The sequence below is a fragment of the Garra rufa genome, unplaced genomic scaffold, assembly GCF_049309525.1.
Source record: "Garra rufa unplaced genomic scaffold, GarRuf1.0 hap1_unplaced_002, whole genome shotgun sequence".
Lineage (NCBI taxonomy): Eukaryota > Metazoa > Chordata > Actinopteri > Cypriniformes > Cyprinidae > Garra > Garra rufa.
The window spans coordinates 7792746-7805368 of NW_027394277.1; the positions used below are offsets into that span (position 1 = coordinate 7792746).

The following is a 12623-nucleotide window of genomic DNA, read 5'->3' on the forward strand; positions in this document are numbered from 1 at the left end:
TGAGTTTGCTGTGGCATGTGGATTCATTCTTTACTGATGATCTGTCTCTGGGGCTCATCTAGTTGACATGGTATCCGCTGACATTCGGCTGAAGGTGCTGATCCACCATCTGCTCTTGGTACGGACTGGATCCGGGGGACTGCAGTGACCATCTGATCGGAATACAGAATGGATCTGGCGGCTACGGTGACCTCAGAATAAGAAGAAACAGACTAATATTAATGTAGATGCAAAAGTTCCATGTTGCCACAGTGTCAGATTGGAGAGGATCTGGTTTTCACAGTCTTGCGTCGATGGCCGTCCAGGTGAAGAGGTCTTCACTGATGATCTGTCTCTGGGGCTCATCCAGCTTGCTACCACCTTGTCGGTTCAGATCCACGTAGGTGCACGAAAAGGTCACGACCGTCACCGGTATTCTATCGCAGAGGCAATGTTGTAGCTTGTGTGGTTTATCTGAGGTGTGATCATTGCTGGTTGAAAACTTTCCCCCGATATCCCATCGGGATGATTTGAAATACAGTCGGCTTCGACAGTTTTTGCCGGTCTCTCTGGACGCTTCTTGAAAAAGATAGTTTTGCTTCGTTTTGTTGGAGTGGCTGGTTGTTGGTCCTCGTCAATGAGGTGTCTACAGATCATAGCGTGCCGGAGCCAGAAGATTTGTTGTTTTGTCAATATGTTCTCAAGACTTCGCTGCAGGTATCGTTAAACTACAGCACAATTACAGCTCACCGCTACCCATCGTAAACAGGTTGGGCCTGTCTGTTCCGGTGGGCTCTCAGTGGTGCTAAATCATCAAATGAAGAGGATGGGATTCAAACCCACACCAACCAAGGTGTGCCGAGCACAACGGATTAGCCTTGCATCGCCTTAACCACTCGACCACCTCGTCACTTTCCGTGGTCCTTTTATTTAACACTCCCGATTCAGACCATCAGCTCATTAGTAGAGCACTCAGTGAACTGAACTGAGTGTGTCAGATAAGGAGGACACTCAAAAAGTGCAGAGTGGGGTCCCCAGGACCGAGGATTACTGCTAAAGGAGCCGAACGACGAGGATGGGATTCGAACCCACGCGTGCAGAGCACAATGGATTAGCAGTCCATCGCCTTAACCACTCGGCCACCTCGTCATTTTACGTGGCATTTTCTATTTAGCACTCCTGATTCAGATCATCAGATCATCAGTTCATTAGTAGAGAACTCTAAGAACTGAACTGAGTGTGTTAGATAAGGAGGACACACAAAAAGTTTAGCATGGGGTCCCCAGGGCCTGGATTAAGGTCCAGTGCTAAAGGAACCGAACGACAAGAATGGGATTCCAACCATTGCACAGAGCACAATGGATTAGCAGTCCATCGCTTTAACCACTCGGCCACCCCGTCCCCTTGCTGACCGAGACAGGCCATGCTGCGGACCTTTTCAGATGCTGCTGCCGTGCTTTCAGCAGGCTGTTTTGAGCACAGAGGGAATAGTGAATGAGCCGTCTTTTACACACCTCTAATCTGTTCCGTGGAAACACGGTGCAGCAACCCGTGCCAGGAGACTGTTTGTGCGTCATGTTTAAAGCTTGCTGCCACCTTGTCGGTTCACATCCACGTAGGTGCACGAAAAGGTCACGACCGTCGCTGGCATTCTTTCGCAGAGGCAATATTGTAGCCTATGAGGTTTATCCGAGGCGCGATCATTGCTGGTTGAAAACTTTACCCAATACCCCGCCAGGATGACTTGAAATACAGTTAGCTTTGGCAATTTTTGCTAGCCTCTCTGGAGGCTTAGAGTTTTGTTGAGAAATATAGCCTTGTTTCGTTTAGGGGTTTTTTTCCTCGCCAAAAAGCTGTCTACTGATGATAGAGCGCCAGAGCCAGAAGGCTTGTTGTTTTGTCAATATGTTCTCAAGACAGGTATCGTTAAACTGCAGCGCAATTACAGATCACCGTTACCCATCGTAAACAGGTTGGTCCTGTCTGGTCCGGTGGGCTCTCAGTGGCGCTAAAGCTTCCAATGCGTGTCGAGCACAATGTATTAGCCTTCCACCGCCTTAATCACTGGACCACCTCGTCATCTTGCGGGGTTTCTTTATTTAACACTCCTGATTCATGTGCATGTGGATGCATTCTTCGTCTTTTGTTTCAGCCGCCGAGGGCCTGTTTTCCACTGAGGCCCTGCGCCAAACTCCCTATGAGACACAATCGAACGTTAGTAGTAACCTCCGATTACGGCCGAATGTGGATTCTGCTCGGACGACGGGGCACCGGTACATCCTTTGTAGCTTTAGCTTATTAGCCAAACGCTACACCAGTTTGCCATTTCCCATGAAATCATCCTTGATTTCCATAAGAAAGGTGCCCCAAATTGGTGGAAAATCACAACTCAACCATACGCTGTCCAAAGCATTGAACCGCCTTCACGCGGCAAAACAGAACATGTTGTTGGCCCGCACTGCTGGGTCAAACTGCGCTTCCCAAAAACAGATTGGGTCAAAACTGACAGAAGAAATCTCTAAGCCTGCTTTAAGCCCTACCCACGGGACGGGTTGACAGTCTCGCACAACGCGAGAACCTCAGTTTCGCCTGTGTAATTTGGGGGCCGATGAAAACTGCATCCGACTAAAATTACAAAAAAAAATTTTAGGACTCTAATGATGTTTCAGATGTAACTTTTCTCATCTCTGTTGTTAGGTTGTCACCATCTCTGAGACTCAAAGTGTCAGAAGTCGCCTAAGCTGGTTTTGCAAAATGGAGGTCAAGACTATGCTTTCAGAGATCATTTCTATAGTTTTTAACTAAGAAGTGTGTTTCAAAAGTGTGGTGTTTCCCAAACTACGATGATGAGCTTTGATACTCTTTTGTGAGCGTGAGTCGGGTGTGGAGTAATGGTTTATTTCATATGCTCCACACCATTGATGAACGTTCTGTGTGGCGTTTATACAGCATAGAAGAAGAGAGTATGATCAGAGTGGTCTTTGAAAGTTGTAAATATCAGATTAAAAATCTTGTGAGTAGCTGCGATTGACTGTTTGGCTCATAATTGGTGTATATCTGATGAAACTACTTTTTTTATCTTTTTTTTTTTTTTTTTTTTTTTTACATTTTTGTTGGTGGGTGTCACCATCCTTGAGATTCAGAATGTCAGGATAAGATGTCAGCTGGTTCTATCAACTTAAAGTTGCCATAAAATGCATTGAGAGAATATTTTAATTTGTTCTTTGATGTCTACATAGAAGGTATATGGCATAGGAAAGGGCAAACAATCTCCAGAAACGGTTTTACAGGACCATTTACAACCCTAGGATTTGTTCCTAGAATGAAATGCTCTGTTATTGCCTTTTTTGGAAGCTTCATGAATATTAATGAGCTCTGCTCCGATTGGCTGTTTCACAGAGCTGCTCATCTCTATAGCTGGCACATTGATAAAAAATATTTATTTAATTAGGAGCTCTAGCGGCTTTTAATATGTGGTTTGTTGAATCTGCCGTTTTGTATCGCAGACATTTTAGTCTCATTACTGTGATCCATGTGCTCTGTGTAAAGTTATAATGCAGAGGGAGCTCTTCTTACCACACAAGTTCAGCTGCTTCTCGGTGATACTCTGGATCTGTAAATCATTCGCCATCATCAGCGCAGTTATTTCTCCATCATTCACCATCATCAGCACAGTCATCTCTCTGTTTATGTGGTAAGTGATATCTTTTGTACTGCAATGTAACAGGCTAGTGCTAGCATTAAGCTAACTGTGTCCCTTCAGTGGCTTGCCTTGTTTTACTGATGTACTGACGTTACCGATGATTGGGCGATGCAAATGTTGGAGGCGTAACTATTAACGATCCCGGGACTGTTGCGTAACAGTCGGTGTTATGTTGGAATTGGCATATAAATCTAGTGTTCTCAAAAGACCATCGAAAAATAGAAGATTTATCCTTATCCTTATATAGATTTATCCTTGATTTCCATAAGAAAGGTGCCCCAAATTGGTGGAAAATCACATCTCAACCATACGCTGTCCAAAGCATTGAACCGCCTTCACGCGGCAAGACAGAACATGTTGTTGGCCTGCACTGCTGGGTCAAACTGCGCTTCCCAAAAACAGATTGGGTCAAAACTGACAGAACAAAACTCTAAGCCTGCTCTAAGCCCTACCCACGGGACGGCTCGACAGTCTCGGCACAACGCGAGAGCCTCCCTTTCGCCTGTGTCATTTGGGAGCCGATGAAAACTGCCTCCGACCCGGTGAAGGAAACCACAACCAGCCCGGCTAGCTCAGTCGGTAGAGCATGAGACTCTTAATCTCAGGGTCGTGGGTTCGAGCCCCACGTTGGGCGCCTCTGTTGGCTCTCTTTCTTCCCAACAGGGTGGCGGGCTCCAGCGTGCCCATTCGCCGCACAGGCTAAGTGGATTTTGCGAGCTCCGGAAACATCTTTCAAAACAGCCTGTTAGTACGTGCGATTCTAATCCCTAACCGTAACCCTTGCTTTTACAACCGTGATCCGGCGGCAGCAGACACACAGCGGCTGTCTCTGTGGCGCTACCTGGAGCAGGATCGTCTGTTTCCGCGGCCGTCTCCTCGTCCAATCGCCGATCTCGCCGTCCATTGTGAGAATGGATGAGAGCCAATTGCGTCGCTCGCCGTCCATTGCGAGAATGGATGAGAGCCAATCGCGTCGCTCGCCGTCCATTGTGAGAATGGACGAGAGCCAATCGCATCACTCAAGCTCCATTGTTGAGAGCCACTCACTGCGCTTAGTTTCATTCTAAGTCAGGTTCAAAAATCAGACGAACGGAATATAGGATAACTTTTCAAAGTAAGTAATACATGTTTTCTACTTTCTTCCTCTCTGTTTACAATGTTCTCAATTGGTAACTCGTTACGTTTTCGTCCGTCGTTCATCCGTGTTTGGCGTTCACAAACTTTTGACTCGCGAATTGCCCATAATGAAACAGTTTAAATGAAATCTAACTTTCTAAAATCTATTTACACGTTCTTAAGTTCGATTTAAATGGGGGAAAAAACGCGTTTCAGCTGTAAGTGCAGTCATCCCTTATGACAATTTACCTTGTTTTTACTATAGTGAATCGTAGTAACCATGTTGTGTTTTTGGCTGATCGATTACAACTGTATGAACACAGTCTTACTATAAATTAAAATCCGAATGAACAGCAACAACAAAAAACGTTGTGCTTGTGTTTGTCGTCATTTACCATGGTTTTACTATAGTGAAAGTATAGTAATCATGTTTTCTTTTCATGACTTGCCTAAAATCTCACATATTAACCATAATTGTGCCTGTAATCGTACTTATTAAACTCAGTTTACTCGTTCTTTAAGTGTAAACACAGTCTTAATATAAATAATCAAGTAATTTACCATGCTTTTACTATAGTGAAAGTGTAGTAATCATGTTTTGTTTCCATGATTAACCTATAATCTCTCATATATAAAACACCATTTGCCTGTAGTTTTGCATAGTAAACACATCTATTCTATTTAAAGTTTGATTTGGATTTAAAAAATATGTGTAGTTGTAGACATTATCATTTCTAATTAACATTTAATGTGATTAACTAACAATGCACTTTATTTCACATTGTGATTAATACATGCTATATGTATTTACTATAGTAATAACAGTAAATTATGCATAATTGCCACAAGGTCATGGGTGATGGCGAGTGGATGGCCAGGTTGAGGACTTTTGCCAGCTCTGGGGTTTGTCCGACTGGAGGCAACAGACCAGCACCACGGCAGCAGAAGTTGTACAACCTCTACAAGAAGGTAAAGTTACCTGTATCTCATTGTAGAATATGAATGTGTACATTATTTGTCAAACATTTTTACACGTGACTGTGTTTAATGTTTTTGAAAGAAGTGTCTTTTGCTCATTCAGCCTGCATTTATTTGATCCAAAATACAGAAAAAACAGCAATATAATTTGTACTGCATATTTGTATTTATTTTTTAATGAAAACTGTGATACGTTTTGCAGAATTCATTGATGAATAAAAAGTTAAAAACAACAGAATTAATTTCTTTAAAAAAAAATTTTTTGAACAGTACTGTGTATCGTTACAGAAGATTTCATATTTGATTTCTAATGCTGTTCTTAATATAACTTTTTACTGATTTCTAAAATGATTGCTAAATTTATTCAGCGTTGATGACAAAAAAAATTTAAAGTACATGTAACTGTAAATTTAAACTGTATTAACATTTTATAATATTATTAATGTTTTTTATATTTTTTATTTAATAAATGCAGGACTGATGAGCATAAGACACTTCTTTCAAAAACATTAAAAATAGTAATGTGTCTAAACTTTTGACTGATCCTGTATTTGTGTGTTTTCTTTTATTATTTTTTTTTTCATAGGAGAGCTGCTTGGTGTTGACTACTTCCTGGGTCAGACTGGACAGCTCCTGGTAGTGGACCCTGACTCAGAAGAGACAGAGAACATGCTGGAGGATGTGGATGAAGGTGAGGATGAAGAAGACGAGGGCTTCAGGGTGGACCAAACACTTGACATTACTGAATCGAGTCTTACTGATGACCCAAGCTTCTCTCTGTCCTCCACTCAGCCTGATGCCTCCTTCACGCCAGGTGTCTCAGCATCCCCTGACGAGTCTGTGGTATGTAAATGTCTCGTTTAATGTATGTATGTAATTATGTTTTATGTAATACTGTAAAATTTCTAGGGAAAACATAATAATTTGTGCTGACCTGTTGCTTTTTGTCTGAAGTTGACAAAAAAAAAAACATCTAGAAAAATATATATATTTATTTGTTTTGGGTTTTTTGTCCCACTTCACTGTACTCATAATGTTGTTGATTTCATTTTTTTCTTTTTGTTGTATTTTTCTCACAGGCTTTGGCTAGTGCTGGTGTGCTGGACAAAGTGGACAGCCTTGCGGAGTATCTTGTGGAGCTCAGGAATCAGCCATCTCTGGCTCTCACCAACCATCAGGTCAGTTTCTCTTCTTGACCTGTCATATGTTAACACTACCACTTGTTTTGTTTTCTCATTTGCCTTGTATTATATGTTCTCTCTGCTTAGGTGAGCAATATAGTTGGCAGAACCTGCTGGATTTTGGGGGTGGAGAGCATGAAGAGGCAGACATTCACCACCGCTGCCCCACTTGCCCAGTGGCCAGATTGTTGTCGCCTGATAGAGACCATTTCAAGCTCTGTGCCATCCATAAGAGTCCAAAAAAGAAAGGGGATAAAGTTTTATTTATGTGCATTGTTTTCTGCTTTCTGTTCTTTTGAACTTGCAATGAATGCACTAGTGCCATGGACATTAAGACAGTTTTATTTAATAGTATAGTTTGGTTTTCTGTTCTTTAGTACTTGCAAAACATGCACAGGACAGGAGTCATTAATATTTTAAAGTTTTATTCATTTGTATTGTTTTGTGCTTTCTGTTCTTTTCACTTGCAGTTAATGCACAAGAGCCATGGACATTGGACGGTTTTGTTTATATGTATAGTTCTGTTTTCTGTTCTTTTGCACTTACAAATTATTATTAAGAGGTAATATTCTGTTTTCTGCACATGCAACATAACTACAAGAATAAAAATGTAAAAAAAAAAAAAAAGAATAATGAATAATTGGCTTTGACTGATTGAAAAATAAAAGTTTGGTCATGATCAAATAACTCTTTTTGTTTGTCATTGTTACAGTATCATTAAACAGTTATACGCCCTTTTAAAAATGTTGATAAATTTGGGGATGATTTAATACATAAATGTACAATTTTTTGTACTATAAGTTTTAGAACATAACTACAGCAGAAATATATTTAAAGTGCAAAAACTTTGAATAAAATATCAATAATCAGTAATATAAATCTAATAAAATATTAATTTGTCATTTCAAAAATGATTTCATTCATTTGGACATTATTTATGTGATAATTACTGATAAATAAAACATTCAGTAAACACTTCAATCTTTGGCAACACTGTAATATGAACTGGGAAGCTTGTGATCATCCTTACCCCCATATAAATGTACAGGAAAATAGAGAAAACATTTTTTTTTTTTCAGATAATTTATTGTAAATATACACTCCAAAAACATTGCTTTAAAGGACAAAGAGATAAAATTCCCTTTCACTTCTTTTCTCCTCATTTTTTCCTTTTCTTTCTTTTTCTCTTTTCCCCCTCTTCTCCCCCCTCCTTCCTTTTCTTCCCCCCCCCTTAACAGACTATTGTTCCCCAGCTTTGGCGCAATCGGTTAGCGCGTTCGGCTGTTAACCGAAAGGTTGGTGGTTCGAGCCCACCCAGGGACGTGTGAAATGCCGGTGTTTTGCACGCGCGTCAGGTGTCCACTAGCGCCTATGCCATTCTTAGGGTTGCGAGGCACAGCTTTCTCAGGGCGTTTATCCTGTGCACCTTCAATAAGCTGGCTTCTTTTAAAAGAAGTCAGCGGCGGGTGTTTGGTGAACATTTTCACCAGCTCGAGTTTGCTGTGGCATGTGGATTCATTCTTTACTGATGATCTGTCTCTGGGGCTCATCTAGTTGACATGGTATCCGCTGACATTCGGCTGAAGGTGCTGATCCACCATCTGCTCTTGGTACGGACTGGATCCGGGGGACTGCAGTGACCATCTAATCGGAATACAGAATGGATATGGCGGCTACGGTGACCTCAGAATAAGAACAAACAGACTAATTTTAATGTAGATGCAAAAGTTCCATGTTGCCACAGTGTCAGATTGGAGAGGATCTGGTTTTCACAGTCTTGCGTCGATGGCCGTCTAGGTGAAGAGGTCTTCACTGATGATCTGTCTCTGGGGCTCATCCAGCTTGCTATCACCTTGTCGGATCACATCCACGTAGCTGCAAGAAAAGGTCACGACCGTCACCGGTATTCTATCGCAGAGGCAATGTTGTAGCTTGTGTGGTTTATCTGAGGTGTGATCATTGCTGGTTGTAAACTTTCCCCGATATCCCATCTGGATGATTTGAAATACAGTCAGCTTCTCAGTTTTTGCCGGTCTCTCTGGACGCTTCTTGAAAAACAAAGTTTTGCTTCGTTTTGTTAGAGTGGCTGGTTGTTGGTCCTCGTCAAAGAGGTGTCTACAGATCATAGCGTGCCGGAGCCAGAAGATTTGTTGTTTTGTCAATATGCTCTCAAGACTTCGCTGCAGGTATCATTAAACTACAGCACAATCACAGCTCACCGCTACCCATCGTAAACAGGTTGGGCCTGTCTGTTCTGGTGGGCTCTCAGTGGTGCTGAATCATCAAATGAAGAGGACGGGATTCAAACCCACACAAACCAAGGTGAGCCTAGCACAACGGATTAGCCTTGCATCGCCTTAACCACTCGACCACCCCGTCACTTTCCGTGGTCCTTTTATTTAACACTCCCGATTCAGACCATCGGCTCATTAGTAGAGCACTCAGTGAACTGAACTGAGTGTGTCAGATAAGGAAGACACAAAAAGCGCAGAGTGGGGTCCCCAGGACTGAGGATTACTGCTAAAGGAGCCGAACGACGAGGATGGGATTCGAACCCACGCGTGCAGAGCACAATGGATTAGCAGTCCATCGCCTTAACCACTCGGCCACCTCGTCATTTTACGTGACGCTTTTTATTTAGCACTCCTGATTCAGATCATCAGTTCATTAGTAGAGAACTCAAAGAACTGAACTGAGTGTGTTAGATAAGGAGGACACACAAAAAGTTTAGCATGGGGTCCCCAGGACCCGGATTAAGGTCCAGTGCTAAAGGAACCGAACGACAAGAATGGATTCCAACCATTGCACAGAGCAAAATGGATTAGCAGTCCATCGCCTTAACCACTCGGCCACCCCGTCCCCTTGCTGACCGAGATAGGCCATGCTGCGGACCTTTTCAGCTGCTGCTGCCGTGCTTTCAGCTGGCTGTTTTGAGCACAGAGGGAATAGTGAATGAGCCGTCTTTTACACACCTCTAATCTGTTCCGTAGAAACACGGTGCAGCAACCCGTGGCAGGAGACTGTTTGTGCGGCAGTTTAAAGCTTGCTACCACCTTGTCGGTTCACATCCACGTAGGTGCAGAAAAAGGTCACGACCGTCGCCTGCATTCTTTCGCAGAGGCAATATTGTAGCCTATGAGGTTTGTCCGAGGCGCGATCATTGCTGGTTGAAAACTTTACCCAATACCCCGCCAGGATGACTTGAAATACAGTTATCTTTGGCAGTTTTTGCTAGTCTCTCTGGAGGTTTAGAGTTTTGTTGAGAAATATAGCCTTGTTTTTTTTAGGGTTTTTTTTCCTCGCCAAAAAAACGGTCTGCTGATGATAGTGCGCCAGAGCCAGAAGGTTTGTTGTTTTGTCAATATGTTCTCAAGACAAGTATCGTTAAACTGCAACGCAATTACAGCTCACCGTTACCCATCGTAAACATGTTGGGCCTGTCTGGTCCGGTGGCCTCTCAGTGGCGCTAAAGCTTCGAATGCGTGTCGAGCACAATGTATTAGCCTTCCACCGCCTTAACCACTGGACCACCTCGTCATCCGGCGGGGTTTCTTTATTTAACATTCCTGATTCATGTGCATGTGGATGCATTCTTCGTCTTTTGTTTCAGCCGCCGAGGGCCTGTTTTCCACTGAGGCCCTGCGCCAAACTCCCTATGAGACACAATCCAACGTTAGTAGTAACCTCCGATTACGGCCGAATGTGGATTCTGCTCGGACGACGGGGCACCGGTACATCCTTTGTAGCTTTAGCTTATTAGCCAAACGCTACACCAGTTTGCCATTTCCCATGAAATCATCCTTGATTTCCATAAGAAAGGTGCCCCAAATTGGTGGAAAATCACATCTCAACCATACACTGTCCAAAGCATTAAACCGCCTTCACGCGGCAAAACAGAACATGTTGTTGGCCCGCACTGCTGGGTCAAACTGCGCTTCCCAAAAACAGATTGGGTCAAAACTGACAGAAGAAATCTCTAAGCCTGCTTTAAGCCCTACCCACGGGACGGGTTGACAGTCTCGCACAACGCGAGAGCCTCAGTTTCGCCTGTGTAATTTGGGGGCCAATGAAAACTGCATCCAACTAAAATTACAAACAAAATTTTAGGACTCTAATGATGTTTCAAATGTAACTTTTCTCATCTCTGTTGTTAGGTTGTAACCATCTCTGAGACTCAAAGTGTCAGAACTCGCCTAAGCTGGTTTTGCAAAATGGAGGTCAAGACTATACTTTCAGGGATCATTTCTATAGTTTCTAACTAGGAAATGTGTTTCAAAAGTGTAGTGTCTCCCAAACTACGATGATGAGCTTTGATACTCTTTTCTGAGCGTGAATCGGGTGTGGAGTAATGGTTTATTTCATATGCTCCACACCATTGATGAACGTTCTGTGTGGCATTTAAGCAGCATAGACGAAGAGAGTATGGTCAGAGTGGTCTCTGAAAAATGTAAATATCAGATTAAAAGTCTTATGAGTTGTTATGATTGAGATTTTTTTTTTTTTTTTTTACATTTTTGTTGGTGGGTGTCACCATCCTTGATATTCAGAATGTCAGGATAAGATGTCAGCTGGTTCTATCAACTTAAAGTTGCCATAAAATGCATTGAGAGAATATTTTAATTTGTTCTTTGATATCTGCATAGAAGGTATATGGCATAGGAAAGGGCAAACAATCTCCAGAAACGGTTTTACAGGACCATTTACAACCCTAGGATTTGTCCCTAGAATGAAATGCTCTGTTATTGCCTTTTTTGGAAGCTTCATGAATATTAATGAGCTCTGCTCCGATTGGCTGTTTCACAGAGCTGCTCATCTCTATAGCTGGCACATTGATAAAAATATTTATTTAATTAGGAGCTCTAGCGGCTTTTAATATGTGGTTTGTTGAATCTGCCGTTTTGTATCGCAGACATTTTAGTCTCATTACTGTGATCCATGTGCTCTGTGTAAAGTTATAATGCAGAGGGAGCGCTTCTTACCACACAAGTTCAGCTGCTTCTCGGTGATACTCTGGATCTGTAAATCATTCGCCATCATCAGCGCAGTTATTTCTCCATCATTCACCATCATCAGCACAGTCATCTCTCTGTTTATGTGGTAAGTGATATCTTTTGTACTGCAATGTAACAGGCTAGCGCTAGCATTAAGCTAACCGTGTCCCTTCAGTGGCTTGCCTTGTTTTACTGATGTACTGACGTTACCGATGATTGGGCGATGCAAATGTTGGAGGCGTAACTATTAACGATCCCGGGACTGTTGCGTAACAGTCGGTGTTATGTTGGAACTGACATATAAATGTAGTGTTTGCAAAAGACCACCGAAATATAGAAGATTTATCCTTATCCTTATATAGATTTATCCTTGATTTCCATAAGAAAGGTGCCCCAAATTGGTGGAAAATCACATCTCAACCATACGCTGACCAAAGCATTGAACCGCCTTCACGCGGCAAGACAGAACATGTTGTTGGCCCGCACTGCTGGGTCAAACTGCGCTTCCCAATAACAGATTGGGTCAAAACTGACAGAAGAAAACTCTAAGCCTGCTCTAAGCACTACCCACGGGACGGCTCGACAGTCTTGCACAACGCGAGAGCCTCCGTTTCGCCTGTGTCATTTGGGAGCCGATGAAAACTGCGTCCGACCCGGTGAAGGAGACCACGACCA

General features: G+C 42.7%; 9 non-coding genes across 9 annotated transcripts; 7 read left to right on the forward strand and 2 right to left on the reverse strand.

Annotated features, from left to right (window-relative positions):
* The first annotated feature begins 413 nt into the window (after positions 1 to 413).
* On the forward strand, positions 414 to 554 carry LOC141307933 (U4 spliceosomal RNA). Its single transcript, XR_012346858.1, has one exon. It is a non-coding gene; the product is annotated as a U4 spliceosomal RNA (small nuclear RNA).
* A 492-nt stretch (positions 555 to 1046) lies between these two features.
* On the reverse strand, positions 1047 to 1128 carry trnas-gcu (transfer RNA serine (anticodon GCU)). The gene has a single exon. It is a non-coding gene; the product is annotated as a tRNA-Ser (tRNA).
* Positions 1129 to 1628: 500 nt separating this feature from the next.
* Positions 1629 to 1769, forward strand: LOC141307878 (U4 spliceosomal RNA). Its single transcript, XR_012346804.1, has one exon. It is a non-coding gene; the product is annotated as a U4 spliceosomal RNA (small nuclear RNA).
* Positions 1770 to 2742: 973 nt separating this feature from the next.
* On the forward strand, positions 2743 to 2958 carry LOC141307801 (small nucleolar RNA U3). The gene has a single exon (XR_012346727.1). It is a non-coding gene; the product is annotated as a small nucleolar RNA U3 (small nucleolar RNA).
* A 1285-nt stretch (positions 2959 to 4243) lies between these two features.
* Positions 4244 to 4316, forward strand: trnak-cuu (transfer RNA lysine (anticodon CUU)). Its single transcript has one exon. It is a non-coding gene; the product is annotated as a tRNA-Lys (tRNA).
* Positions 4317 to 8862: 4546 nt separating this feature from the next.
* LOC141307947 (U4 spliceosomal RNA) lies at positions 8863 to 9001 on the forward strand. Its single transcript, XR_012346872.1, has one exon. It is a non-coding gene; the product is annotated as a U4 spliceosomal RNA (small nuclear RNA).
* Positions 9002 to 9491: 490 nt separating this feature from the next.
* On the reverse strand, positions 9492 to 9573 carry trnas-gcu (transfer RNA serine (anticodon GCU)). The gene has a single exon. It is a non-coding gene; the product is annotated as a tRNA-Ser (tRNA).
* Positions 9574 to 10063: 490 nt separating this feature from the next.
* On the forward strand, positions 10064 to 10204 carry LOC141307928 (U4 spliceosomal RNA). Its single transcript, XR_012346853.1, has one exon. It is a non-coding gene; the product is annotated as a U4 spliceosomal RNA (small nuclear RNA).
* A 973-nt stretch (positions 10205 to 11177) lies between these two features.
* LOC141307781 (small nucleolar RNA U3) lies at positions 11178 to 11393 on the forward strand. Its single transcript, XR_012346708.1, has one exon. It is a non-coding gene; the product is annotated as a small nucleolar RNA U3 (small nucleolar RNA).
* The last annotated feature ends 1230 nt before the right edge of the window (positions 11394 to 12623 follow it).